This window comes from Callithrix jacchus, chromosome 9, assembly GCF_049354715.1.
Source record: "Callithrix jacchus isolate 240 chromosome 9, calJac240_pri, whole genome shotgun sequence".
Lineage (NCBI taxonomy): Eukaryota > Metazoa > Chordata > Mammalia > Primates > Cebidae > Callithrix > Callithrix jacchus.
In genome coordinates, this window is record NC_133510.1 from 44,447,663 (window position 1) to 44,461,856 (window position 14,194).

At 36.8% G+C, this 14,194-nt stretch overlaps 1 protein-coding gene and 1 pseudogene across 4 annotated transcripts in view; one reads left to right on the top strand and one right to left on the bottom strand.

The window, feature by feature from the left end:
• The window catches only part of ITPR2 (inositol 1,4,5-trisphosphate receptor type 2), a 529,604-nt gene that overhangs the window by 22,180 nt on the left and 493,230 nt on the right, over window positions 1-14,194 (top strand). The gene's annotated exons all lie outside the window — the stretch shown is intronic.
• On the bottom strand, window positions 8,857-11,850 carry LOC144577731 (enoyl-CoA hydratase domain-containing protein 2, mitochondrial pseudogene; annotated as a pseudogene).

Below are 14,194 nucleotides of genomic sequence, written 5' to 3' on the forward strand. Positions count from 1 at the left end.
CTGAATAAAGCAGGTAACTGGTGATACATCATTTCACCGATTTAACACTGAAATATAGGATATTATGAAAAAAAGCTGTAAAGATTTGGGGCAACCATTTACTGCAGGAACTATCCACAAAATTATGAGAAAACTAAAAAAGGAATGAGGTGGTTCTACTGGCAATACTAAATCTCCTTCTAGAGTGAAACTTTCAGTCATGTGCCCATCACAGACCTTCTTCAGACTGGACAAAAACAAGGGCATGGTGAGATTGCGAAAGTTATTTTATTCTTTTATGATTTAGTGTAAGTCTTACTTCCCCTGGCAGGAGATGCCATCATTTCGTGTGGATGTGGCCTTTCAGTGACAAAGCCCTTAGTGTACAATCCAGAAACAACACACAGTTGAAGAATTGTTTGTCTTCTAATGGATGTATTTTTCCATGTACTTTATAATTATGCATGGTATTATGTCTTAATGGGCAAAGCTGAGAAAACTGAAAGGAGAAAAGCTTAAATCTGTATTGAAGTGTGGAAGAGAGGGAGTCTTATTAAATCTACACTTGTTCTTTATAGCATGCCCAATAAGATAAGGTAAGTGTGGAGGTTTATCTCTCTCATGATTAGGTTTTGTTGGAAATCAGATTGGCAAGATCATCAAACCCTAAGAACAGCTGCTAAAAACCCTCCAAGCTCCTGAAAAGCAGTTAAAAATATTTTGGATAAGTTTTACTCAAAGTATCTTTAAAGCCTGACATTGTAAAAGAGGCTGAGAAAGGCAGATATGGATAGCAGATCATACTCACTTGGAGAGAATTGGTAAAATTTTACCAAAATGTCAAATGAGATTGCCTGTAGGAATTCCTAGGGAGATACTTTATAGGGAAGAGTGAGGTAATGGGTACCTGGAGGATATAAATCAGTGAATTATTTGGGCAGGATAAAAAAATTCATTGTGTACATATGATTACATAGTCTTCAGTTTCATTTTGTAGTATAGCAGAAGGCTGAGAAATAAGTTGTTTTGCATTGGAAAGGAATCTGCTTTTGGAGTTTTATAATTAGGAACACCCAGAATATAAGCCACTGAGTCACATTCTTAGGGGAAGTTTAGGGACAAAATAATTATAATGAAGTTAGCTGCTGTTGAGACATCTCTGGAAGGCATTTTTTGAATACAGAAAAGCATCAGCCCTGGTTCCTGTTTTTCCTTTTAACCAGAGAGGAATCTGATCAGTATCAGTTTAGAAGAAAACCATTTCACAGATGAAAGGAGATAGCTTTCCTTTTGGGTCCAGGAAATGCAGGTATGAAACAAATGCTTCAAAAGGAATCAGAAAGTAGAGACCGAGATGTTCACCACCCACTCAGATGTAGGGCAGAACACAGGTGGTTAAGGCTCCAGTTGTTACCTGTTAGTTTTGTTTTCATAGGAAAAAGGATTATTAAAGGAGATAACCTCATAACATATTGTAAAGGAGTACAGTATTTCTATGAAATGCCTGTTGAATAGAGTGTGTTCTCTTTGAACACACCTCTGTGTTGAGGTTAAGAAATCAGAATTTCCATAAGAATTTTGAAACATATTGACCTCAAGATATGCTTATGCTCTGAGTTTTTCTTAATGTCTTCTGGGGTAATAAGTGCCTTTGAGCTTCTGAGAAAATTTATTGTGTTGCTTCACCATAACTATGCCTGTACACAAGATTTTATGTATATTTGAGGGTCTTCAAGACTCCCTGAAGTTTACCCTTGGACTCCAGCTTGGGAGTACTTGTGCTATCATGCAGTAATGGCTCTAACATGAAAATATAAGCTCTAGATTTGGTCTGTCATGTACACTGCTCTATCCCCAGTGCCTAGGACAGTGCCTGCTTCATAATCAACACTCAATAAATATTTGTTGAATGAATAAATCAATGACAAAATGAACATTTTATTTTTTGGTATGTGGCAAGTGTGGATTTTTTGGTTACTTATACTTTATCGGTTCTTTATTAGCTGTGTGACCTTCATGGCTACATTTACTTCTACTGCAGGGGACAGAAAACCAAATAAACAAAATAGAAGCTGGTTGGTTTGCATTGTTGGGAAGTTCAAGAGAGGGATCTGACTTCAGGTACAACTGGGTTCCATTGATGACGCCAGGATTTTGCCTCTCTTTCTTGACTTCTCTCCTTATAGGCTTTGTTCTCTGGCAGATTTTTTTCTTAGCTGTAGTGGGGAGAATGGTTTCTAGGCCTACACTTTTCCTCATGATGCTTGATGTTTGAAGGAAGTAGAATCTATGTGGCATTGTTCATGTCTGCTTTTGTAAAGGCATTTTGGCTCTGCTTGGGTTAAGTACTTTCCTCTGGATCAAGAACTGTGTCTGGGGGTAATGGGAAAGAAAGGAGCCATCTTAGGTCTCATACCTTTCCTTGGGTGGTGGAGGACTCCCATTCATTCTTCATGCCATGTTAAGAGTTGTATGTGGGAAAGAGAAGTCTCTAAAAGGGAAAGGAAAAAGACTGAACTGTAACAGATATCCATAATACCTTTTGTAAATAATTAGTTTACTTTGAGGTTGGTATTATGGTCTTAAGATTTCAGCAGGTCCACTGAGTGTCCCTTACCAAGCAACTGGTTTTCCGGATGGTATCACCAAAGGCACTTACATTCTCAAAGTAAAGACTGTCTTTCTTGCAGAATTTTTAATAATTATGAGAATAAATAGCAACATTTGTACAAAAGAAAAAAGCTTAGAGAGCAGTTATAAGAATTGTGTGAAACCTATTATAAATCATGGAGAGCTGCTGTCTTCAGACTATAGTGGCAGTGATTTGGATTCACCACATGTGACATTGTGTTCCAGCTTTGACTTCTCACCTGCCCTCTGATGCCTCCAGCAGGACATTGGTATGGACTGAACACATTGTGCTTGGTGAGGTTCATAAGTAGAACTAGTACAGGTTGATTCTGGGTGGGGAAGGAAATACTTTGCAATGTAAGAGTATTGTTGAAATACTTTTCTATGTATTTTATTACAGTGGAATATAGTATTAATGATCAAGATTTCAAATGACTAAAATTTTAATTATTCTTTCTTTGATATATATTTCATTTAACATGGATTTTCTAATTGTGTGTGGTGTGTGTGTGTGTGTGTGTGTGTGTGTGTGTATCTTCTTTTTTGTTTTTTTTTGAGATGGAATCTTACTCTGTCACCCAGACTAGAGTACAGTGGTGGGATTTCGGCTCACCGCAACCTCCACCTCCTGGGTTCAAGCAATTCTCGTGCCTCAACCTCCCAAGTAGCTGGGATTACAGGTGCACGCCATCATGCACGGCTACTTTTTGTATTTTTTGTAGAGAGGAGGTTTCACCATGTTGGCCAGACTGGTATAATAATGCATATATTATATATTTCTTAAAGAGGAGAGATATTTTCTTTGTATAATTACTGTAAAAGTTTGAGAGTAACACCCTTAGGATGATTCAAATGCATTTAGATCTTTCAGATATGTTTTGATAGATTAAGATGGCTGCAATGGGCTGGGCATGGTGGCTCATACCTGTAATACCAGCACTTTGGGAGGCCAAGGCAAGAGGATTGGTTGAGCAAATGTGCTTGAGACCAGAGTGGGAAACTTCACAAAATCCTGTCTCTACAAAAAGACCAAAATTACCCAAGCATGGTGGCAAGTGCCTGTAGTCCCAGCTACTACCACTCTGTATTCCCAGATCCTTATCCTGAAATTCTTTTTATATTTTGTAATGAAATGTAAACTTATCTGGAATTTTCCCACACATGTGTTCTTTTCTTTCCCCTTAAGACCTAGTGAAGGGATTCAACTAGAAGGTAGTGTGGTACTTGACACACAGTGGGTGGTCAGTTATATTTGTTTAATGTAAATAAATGTGTAAAAAACAGTGAACTGCAAGATTAGAGGGTACCACAGTTTCTTGTTTTTTTTTTTTCAAGGCTTTTTCTATGTCTTATTTTTTTTCCTATTAAAAATCATGTTTGAATAACATTTTCCACCAAGAAGCTGAGTACATTCATATTTACTGAACTCAGTAAGTGAATATTCAGTGTTTATTCTGTGCCAAGCAGGGTCTAGTTTTTGGACTCTGATGTACTTAACTGCACCGTATTTACAGTCATTACTATATTGCCATATATAATTCCACTCCAAAATCAATATAACAGCTCTTAAAGAAAGAGCAACTGTTTGTATCTCCCCTGAAATTTTCTGCTGTGCTTCCTAGTTGGGAGATTTTGAAAAACACCTTTATGGGCACTCATTTTTCTTACCTGGATTGCTGTGCTAGTTTTCAGAGTGGTTTTCCCATTTCTGTCTCTCTCTTCCCCACCAGTCGATTCTCAACTCAGCAGCCAGAGATATCTTTTTAAAAATAAGCCAGATCACATAGACCTACCTGGGCTCCCAATGCTCCTGCCTCACTCAGAATGAAAACCAGAGTGTTTCCTATGACTTGGGAGGCCCTGCGGGTTTGACCTTCCATTTCTTGATGGTTCCAATGTCCTTGCCAATCACTTACCTCCTTTCTGGCTCCTGCCAGCCATATTGGTTCCTTGCAGGTCTTAAAACATGCTGAACACAGTCCCACTGTAGAGTCTTTGCCCTGACTATTCCTTCTGCCTAGAATGCAGTTCTCCTACATGTCTCCTCACCTTCTTTAAGTCTTTTTACTGTGTTTTATGTTCCCTTTTTTCCTATAGTTTTTATCCCTTAGCATTCTATATAGCACATTATATAATTTATGGATTTACTATGCTAATTACTTGTGATTTGTCTCCTCCCTACTCCCTCCTACAAGCATGTTAGTTTTGCTTGCTGTTAGATCAATGCCTGACACATAGTAGTTAGTCTGTAAATATTTGTGGAATGAATACATTTCTTTGTGAAGATATTTAAATTCATTTTTTTCTGAAGTGACTATCTTACTGGTGAGCTTCTTTCAACAATGAAGCAGTAATAAATAATGATGGTGCAAATGGTGGTAGCTAATCATTATTATGTACTTGGTGTCAGGTGTTGAATAAATACATTATAATGATGATAATGATAGCTAACCTTTATTGCATATAACTTTGTACTGAACATTTTGCTTTATTAAATAAATTAATTTTCAAATAAACCCTATGAGGTTAGTGCTATTATTATCTCAACTTTGTAATTAGGCCAGAGAAATGACTTTCCCAACATCACAGATTTAGTATGGAATAGATACAATTGTGATATTAGACTCATAAATATAAAAATATATCACTAAATTTATATTTTACTATTTTAGTCCCCCTAGATTAGAAACCAGTAAGTCTCTTCAGAAATTTTTATTTGTGGAACTATCTAAAGGATTAGATATTAGAATTAGGGGTCTCTGGCCTGGTGCAGTGGCTCACTCCTGTAATCCCAGTACTTTGGGAGACTGAAGTGGGTGGATCTCTTGAGCCAAGGAGTTCAAGACCAGCCTAGGCAATATGGCAAAATCCTGTATCTACTAAAAATACAAAAATCAGCCAGGTGGGATAGTGCATGCCTGTAGTCTCAACTATTAGGGAGGCTGAAGTGGGATGATTGCTTGATCAGGGAGGTCAAGGTTGTAGTGAGCAGAGACTGCACCACTGTGTTCCAGCCTGAGTGACAGAGTAAGACCTTGTCTTAAAAAAAATTAGGAGTCTGTTATATTGAGAGACAAATTCACTATTATTAATTATGACTTCTACTTTAAGAGTACTACTATTTCTGCCTCCAGGGGCTGGAAAAATATCCAGCCTAGAAGCGAGGTAAATGATTTAATTTAATGCATACAGATGTAGCTCTTTTCAGCCATCAGACTTTTCTGCTTGTTTTTATTTCCTTTTGATTTTACCCTTGGTTGGCTCAGCTTTCAGAGGTCATGAGGGTTGCTTCATTATTTTTGGGTAAGGATTTATTCACTCCCTCCCAGAAAGAGAAGTCTCTGAACTTTAATTAAAATGCTCCAGAAGAAGGTATATCTGTCATTCTAGCCACAAATAGTCCCTTGCCAGTAACATAAATAAATCTGAGATTATTTTTCTTTGTGCACAGAAGTGTCTTAAAAGAGGGGTTGTATGCCCATCGATTCCATCCGTACCAATTAAAGGTGTGAATTTGGAATGACAACTGTGTTCTCCTTTTAAAACCCGGATTTATTCACATTTAGCCAATGTTAAATGTGGGAAGCTCTGTCTGAAGAAATTACTTGGGAATGGGAAGTTGTTTTGTTTTTTAGCTTTTCCCTTTTCTGGTAGTTCTTAGAAAGATTCTAGTTACTGGTTGACTCAGAAACAACAGCCATATGCTTGTAAGTTTAACAAGTTAACTTAAAATTATTTTTTTATTTTTTATTGATATATAATAGTTGCACATATTTTGGGATATGATGTGATATTTTGATACCTGTATATAATGTGTAGTGATCAGATTTATACCCTCCAAGTTTCTGGCAATATGAGTCTAGTTTCTCATGCTGTAATGATTGTGGGAATTGGTCTACAGTTGCCAGAGTTTTTTTCTGGCCAGGGAAGTTCTCTTGCCAATTATTTCCTCCTAGGAATGTTTCTCTTTTATGTCTGATCAGTCAGGAAGTGGTAATTTGTTCTCATGTTCATCTCTTTTTGAAGGAGGAGGCATAGTTAAAAGAACAGGGAAGAGGCAGGTCCTTAGGCTACAGAACTAATCAGTGACTGCATTGTCGTCTGAAGATTTCAAAGGGAAAAACTGTTTTTGGCTAACTGATGTTCTGTTCTGCCTAGGAGCCCTTACTAACTGGATTATTTTTGGAGGTCTTTTCTAGCCATCCACTTCTAGAATATATAATTAAAGGTTACTTTATGGTTTGCTGAGAGTATGAGCCAAGGACAAACAGCTATATCATTATTACATTCTTGCTTCATCTTTTCATCCTATGATCTTTCTTTCTGCTATGTTATCATTTACCTCATTTTGTCTTCTGCAGTTTTACTTTACCTTTAAAATATCAATGGATTTATTCAACATTTGTTTTTGTCTTTTTTGCACTTACTATATGCCAGTCACTGTGCTGGGTATTGAGGAGATAAAGATTAAAAGTATACTGTGCTGTCTCCAAGTAGCTTATTGTTTGTTGGAGACATGTAGTTAGAGGTATCATACAATAAGATGACAGCTTGAAGTAAAATACCGTATAAGAACAGCATGTCAAATATGGTGGGATCATAGGAGTCCCTAAGCCTCTGGAGGATGGGCGAGTGTGGGGTTTTTAGTTAATTGTTAAGTTCAGTGTTAGCTAAGAAAATAATAGTTTTTAAAAAGCCAAACCTGTAAATTTAGGCTATATTTTAGAAATAGAATGGGGATATGAAAACCATATAATCTGAAAACAGTTGAAGAAACTAGTATGTTAATATTCCATATATGCTCAAAAAGAATATGTTTTCTATTTTATGTGTGTCCATTAGATCAGGCTTGCTGATTATTGGTTTCAGAGCTTACAGCCTTAAAATTTTGTCAGTTTGCCTTATCAGTAATTAAGAAATCTTAATTACTGAAATCCCCCATTAAGATAGTGTATTGTTAATTTCTCCATGTAGTTTTGTAAATTTGTTTATTTTGAGGATGTTACATACACATTTAGAATTTGTATATCTTCTTAGGGCAGTGAAATCCTTCTCATGATGTGATGGCTTTCTTTATTCTGAATAAATTTAAAGAGACAGGGTCTCATTGTGTTGCCCAGGCTGGTCTTGAACTCCTGAGCTGAAATGCTCCTCCTACCTTGGCCTCACAAAGTGCTAGCTTTACAGGCATAAGCCACCATGGCTGGCCTGTTTTTCTGATATTATCACTGCTACTATCCTTTTCATTCTTAAAAATTATTTTTATTTTTTTTAGAGATAGGGTCTTGCTCTGTTGTCCAGGCTGGAGTGCAATGGCATGATCATAGCTCATTATAGCCTCTATTTCCTGGGCTCAAGTGATCCTCCCTCCTCAGCCTTCAAATAGCTGGGACTATAGGTGCATGCCATTCACCAGGCTAATTTTTAATTTTTTTGTAGAGACAGGGTCTTGCTTTGTTGCCCAGGCTGATCTTAACTCCTTGCCTCAAGTGATCCTTTCACCTCACCTTCCCAAAGTACTGGGATTATAGGCATAAGCTACCACACCTGGCCCATACCTTCCTTTGGCTAGTATTTCCCTGCTTTATTTTTTTTCTGTCCTAATAATTCCAGGTATGACTCTTGTAAATAGTCTATGGCTGGATTTTTTTCATCCAACAAAAAATCTACCTTTCTTTTTGAACATGAGGTGTTTTTATTTTGTTAAATCTTTATAATAGTTTCATTTTGCAGATGAGAAAGCTGAGGCCCAGAGTTTAAACAATTTGTCCAAAGTTATACAGTAACTGGAAAAGAGCTGGGATCTGTATTCTGATTTCTGGCACTTGTACAACCAATACCAGTCTTTATTATCTCTATTGTCCAGAGGAAGGAACTATGGGTATCTTAAAATCTTTTGACATCTCTAGTGAGTACCTGATAACTGAGAGAGAGGCCAGGGCCTGACAACCAAAGATACAAAGACCAAGAAGAATCTATTTTAATTCTTCTTCATTTGAGTAGAGAGAGTCAGGCATTCTCCAGAGCAAACCCAGCCCTAAGATGATGTTAAGGAAGGTAGCAGTAGGTGGTATGGTTAGCATCTTGGTTCCAGGCATCATGCCAGTCATATCATGTCCATCATCATCCTTAGGAAGGAACCGAAGCCCAGAGAGGTGAAATGATGAGGGCAGTCCTGATGCGAATTTTCCTTCTGGATCTTGTTGTTCAAGGTATACATTTCTCATACTGAAGGTTAAATGGGGGTCATTTGCCAACAATTTTGGGGATTGCTTCTCTCTGCCATGTTTCCAGCCAGTCCCAGGTTGGAATGTTCTGGCATAGAATATCCCTTCAGAGGCCATCCCTGATGCAATGTTCATGTCCATGCCTTGGTCAGTGGCTACTTGGCCCAGCTACATGGCAGTGGGGGCCTGGGGCAGGAACTCCTGGGCCAGTGCTCATGCCCAGTGATAGGCGACATCACCTTCCTCATTTTGGGCCGCAGCATGATTCACTAGCCTCAGTACCCACTTAGTTGTTGGCCTTTGAAGATGAGTTCTTTCACTAGGGCCACCCCCAAGCAGCATGTCAGCCTCTGAGTGCCTCCTGCCCCCAGGGGGAGCCATCAAGTGGTTTCTCAGTCAGTCCCGTGACTTCCGAGGCAGCTACCACTTGGAGATCACAGGCCAGGGCAAGCTCCAGACCTCCACTCAAGGTGAACCCATTCATAGCTGCAATGGTGGGTACAGGAAAGGCTGTGATGTCCTTCATCAGATCTTGGAATTGCTGGACAAAGACCCCCACCTCTGACTCACTTATTGGCTCCCACTCCTTCAGGTCTGAACCTGTACAGAACAAACCCTTCAGTCCACTTCTGAAGAGCAGGACACTTGCTGGCTCTCCTGCAGCCAGCCAGAGCTTCCAGCAGCTCAATTATGAACACCTTCCCCAAGGCATTGTTGGCCCAGGTCTGTTATCGGAATCTCAGTGATTTCTTGGTCCGGACCCTCTCAGGTATGCTTTTAAATCTTGGGGCTCAGTATGCCCTGGCAGAATCGCAGCCCAGGGCAGGACATGCAGCCTTGGGGTGCAGGCTGGGAGGGAAGGTGCCTCTTGGGCCCTCCCCAAATCTATCTTTTAAGTGGCATGTTAAAAAAATTAAATTTACTATGATTATTATGGACAAAGGACCTAAGCAGACATTGTTTTTTTCAAAAGAAAACATACAAATGGCCAACAGGTATATGAAAAGTGCTGAACATCTTTAATCATTATGTAAATGCAAATTAAAGCCATCATGAGCTATCACTTTATCCCTATTAGAATGGCTGTTATCAAAAAGACAAGATATAGTAAGTGTTGGGGAGGGTGTGGAGAAAAGTGAGCCTGTGTACACTTTAGTATAGACTTTGTGGAAAATAGTCTGGAGGTTCCTCAAAAAACTGAGGCTAGAACTACCATATGATCTAGCAATCCCACTGCTGGGTATATATCCAAAAGAAATGAAATCTGTAAAATCAGTATGTTGAAGAGATAGTTGCACTCCCATGTTCATTTCAGCATTATATCTAGTGTACAAGATATGAAATCAGCCTAAGTGTTCATCACCAGTATATACATCACTCCATGTATATACACCATGGAGTGCTACTTAGCATTGAAAAAGAAGGAAATCTTGTCATTTGCAGCATCATGGATGAATGTGGAGGACATTATGCTATGTGAAATAAGCTAAGTGCAGAAAGGCATATATACTGGATAGTCTCACTTACATGTGGAATCTAAAAACATTGAAGTCATAGAAGCAAAACATAGAATGGTTGTTGCCAGGGGCTTGTGGGGGCAGAGGAAAGGGGAGATATAAAGTTTCAGTTAGACAAGGTAAGTAAGTTCTGGAGATCTACCATACAGCATAGTGACTATAACTAATAATAATGTATTGTATACTTGAAAATTGCTAAGACAGTGGATTTTAAATGTTCCCACTGCAAAAAAAAAAAAGTATGTGATATAATGGATATGATAGCTTGATTTAGTTGTTTCACAGTATATACATATATCAAAACATCACATCGTACACTATAACTATATACCATTTTTATTTGCCAATTGTAACTCCTCAATAAAGCTGCGATGAGGAAACATTTTACTGTACTTACTCAACAAAGTATTAAGTACATTGATATTTTAATTCATTCCTGTACAATTCAGAACCATAGAACTAGTTAACTCTGATCATCCTCTTTCTACTTACATGCTGCTGTTGGTATTATAATGGTATTTTAATGCTGTTCTTTTTAAACCCCATGTATTAGTTATTATCCTTTTATACTGACAATGTTTGTTTAGATTAATTTACATTTACCATTTTTTTCCTCACAATTTCTGCTTGTAACTCAAATTATTCTACTAAGATAATTTTTCTTCTGCCTGAAGTATATCCCATAGAAGGTTTTTAAGGGAAAGTCTGTTAGTGGTAAATTCTTTGTTTTTGTTTATGTAAAAATACTTTTATATTACTTGATAAAATACTTTTATATTTTGTTATTTTATATTATTTTTAAAAGTGAGATTTTTCTGGGGCCACAGTTTTAGCTTGATAGCTAAATTTTCTATTAGAATTTGAAGAAATGATTCTATTCTGGCTTGGATTATGGATTCTGAGAAGTTTACTGTCCATCAAATTGCTTCACATGTATTTGTTTCTCCTGTGCTGTTTTAAAGACCTTTCCTGTGTTTGCCATCCTGTATTTTTTTTCAATGTGTCTAGTGTTTTAAAATATATATATTGCATGGAGTATGTTGTATTTTCTAAATCTGTGGATTCATATATTTCATTACCTGTGAACATTCTCAGCCATTATCTCTTCAAATATTGCCTCGCTTTCATTCTCTTCAGTCTGTTTTCCAGGATGCTAACTATATATGCCTGATAACGTTCTCATCCTACCCTTTATATATCTTAACCTTCTTTCATATTTTTATCTATCCTTGTTGTCTTCTGCTTCATTCTAATTAATTATTAAAATTTTCCTTTGAAGATATTAATTAGCTGTGTCTGGTTTACTGTCTTAAATCCACCTACTTATTCAATAATTATTTTTCATTCCTAGGAATTCTTTGCTAAATCTATCTGGCCATAATTTTTAAATTGATGGGGTCTTGCTCTGTTGCCCAGGCTCAAGCAATCCCCCTGCCTTAGCCTCCCAAGTATCTGGGTCTACAGGGGTATACCACCATGCCAAGCTCTTTGACCATTTTTGATGTGTTCTTCCTCCTTGCCTTTTTAATAAAATTTATCTTTCATTTCTTTAAACATTTCATCATAGTTATTTTATATTTTTAGTTGATAATTACAATATTTGTTTGTTGTTTTTGGTGACTCATGCATAGTAACTTGTTTCCTTGTCTTATTAGTAATTTAAAAATATTTGAGTTCATATTTCTTTGAATTTAATCTGAAGTGTATCAACTATAAAATTTTTTTGGTCTTTTTTTTTTTGAGTGGAAAGTTTTTTCTTGATCACAACTATAAATTCTGGACAAAATATAAAAAACAACTATGTGTAGGCACTGGAGAGTGACCAAAAGCAGATAGAAACCTGGGGTGGTGGAGATGTGTGTTCTAGGAAAAAGAGAGTGGGACTTGGTGGGTTACTGATTTTTATGGCCTTTTTCCTGAGAGCACCTGCAAATTGGTGTCAGCAAGGTGGTGTAAACTCAGAAAGAAATGACAGTGTGGTAGTGGTAAAGATCTGAACCTGAACTTGCCTAGTGAGTCACTTTTACCAGCACCAGTGATTGTCTGGCTCTTCATAGGTGATTGAGAACTGGTAGTAGTTAGGTCAACTCAGCCACTACTAAATAATTGACCTCAACTGGTAGAGATGCCTGTTCATATTCTGAGAAGGGTACTTTGCAGATGCTTTGACTTTCATGAGAACTGTAATGGACAAGCTAGGACACAATGCTTCACAAACTGACTTTTAATAACACTGGGTTCAAAGAGGTTGAGGAGGCAAGGTCGAGAGGATACAAAAAGGAAGTTATTAGATGTAGAAAGAGAAGCCCCAAAGAAAAAGTTATGATTATTTTTTTGGGTTGGATTAGGACTTTAAGCTTTCAAAATACACGGGCAAATCCTCCTGAAATCATTGTCAGATGGATGTGTTTCTCTTTGAAAGGCTATGTGTAACTCTTTTAGTTGTTTTCCACCTTAGTTTCATTAGTACCCATACTCTGAAGATAATTGCTTCACAAGATGATGACTTCTTGAAGTGATTTATAAAAAGATTCATATGTCAGAAACAGCATTCTCTTTGTAGTCATGTGATAACCATAGTTTGAAAAGGTAGTTAATAGTTATATTAAAGCATTTGATCAGGGTGATAGCATTCACCAAAAAAATTTAAATATATGAATTCATTCAGTATTTTTAGTAGTACTTCAAATTAATGTTTATGTTATAATTTATATGTAGATATAGGTTAATTGTGTCTTTCATGGAAAAATAAGTGGGAATATTTTGAATACCTAAGAGCAAGCAGAATTCTAACTTTGAGTGAAGCCAGTTTTAGAAATATTGGCAGCAACAAACCTATGCATGATTGAAAAACTTATATATGGGATTAAACACACTTTTAATCTTTGAGCCAAAATATGTGTTATTCAAGAATATTATTGAAATTAGACATGTCTAAAAAGAGGAGATAATGCTAAATTTATTTGTTTAAATTTATAAACCATTAAAAACTTGCCATGTGTGTACCTATGCAATAATCCTGCATGATCTGCACATGTACCCCAGAACCTAAAGTACAATTTAAAAAAAAGAAAGTTAATCGCTTAAAAAAAGGTTTTAAGACTCTGTAAAACAAAAGAATTAACAGTGTTTTAAACAAAAAGTTATAAAAAGATTTTATTAGTTGAAAAAATAAATCACACATTTCAAATGGCAAACAAACATGCCCTTAACTCTTTTTGTCATCATAGACAGGCAAAATATGAGTGTAGCCATGATTGAATGTGGTATATTGCATCTGTTTTGCATTTATAAGTTAGAAACATTTTGGCAGAAAGTTTTGCAATGAAATTACTTCCTTCTTTGCATGATTTGAATTATTTATGGCCTTGTACAGGCCATATATGGTGGGAAACTAGACATTTGTAGAACCTTGTATTTGTTGTTAAGTTATTCTGGGTTATGAGACAAATTCATTACCATGCAAACATGAATTAACATCCTTGTGATCGATTTATTTGGGCAACATGAGTGTTAGCTAAGTTAAAAAACGTACCTATTACTAAATGGCAAGATACTACATTTTAAAAATAATGTGTTCTAAGACTATAGTGAATGAATAGAACAAAACCACTTAGTACTAGTATTTAGCTTGTAATGATAAAATAATTTGTAAGCTTCTAAAAAATAGATGCTAAACACTTAAACTTTCAAACTATAGTGTATAAATTATGACACATGTCAGAGGGCACTAGTGAAGGATGATAAACCAACCCTAGTCACAAAACAGAAGCAAACAAACAAAAAAACCACAGAAATACAAGGAACTTGTGGGAGCTGCCCCATTTAAGAAATGCGGCA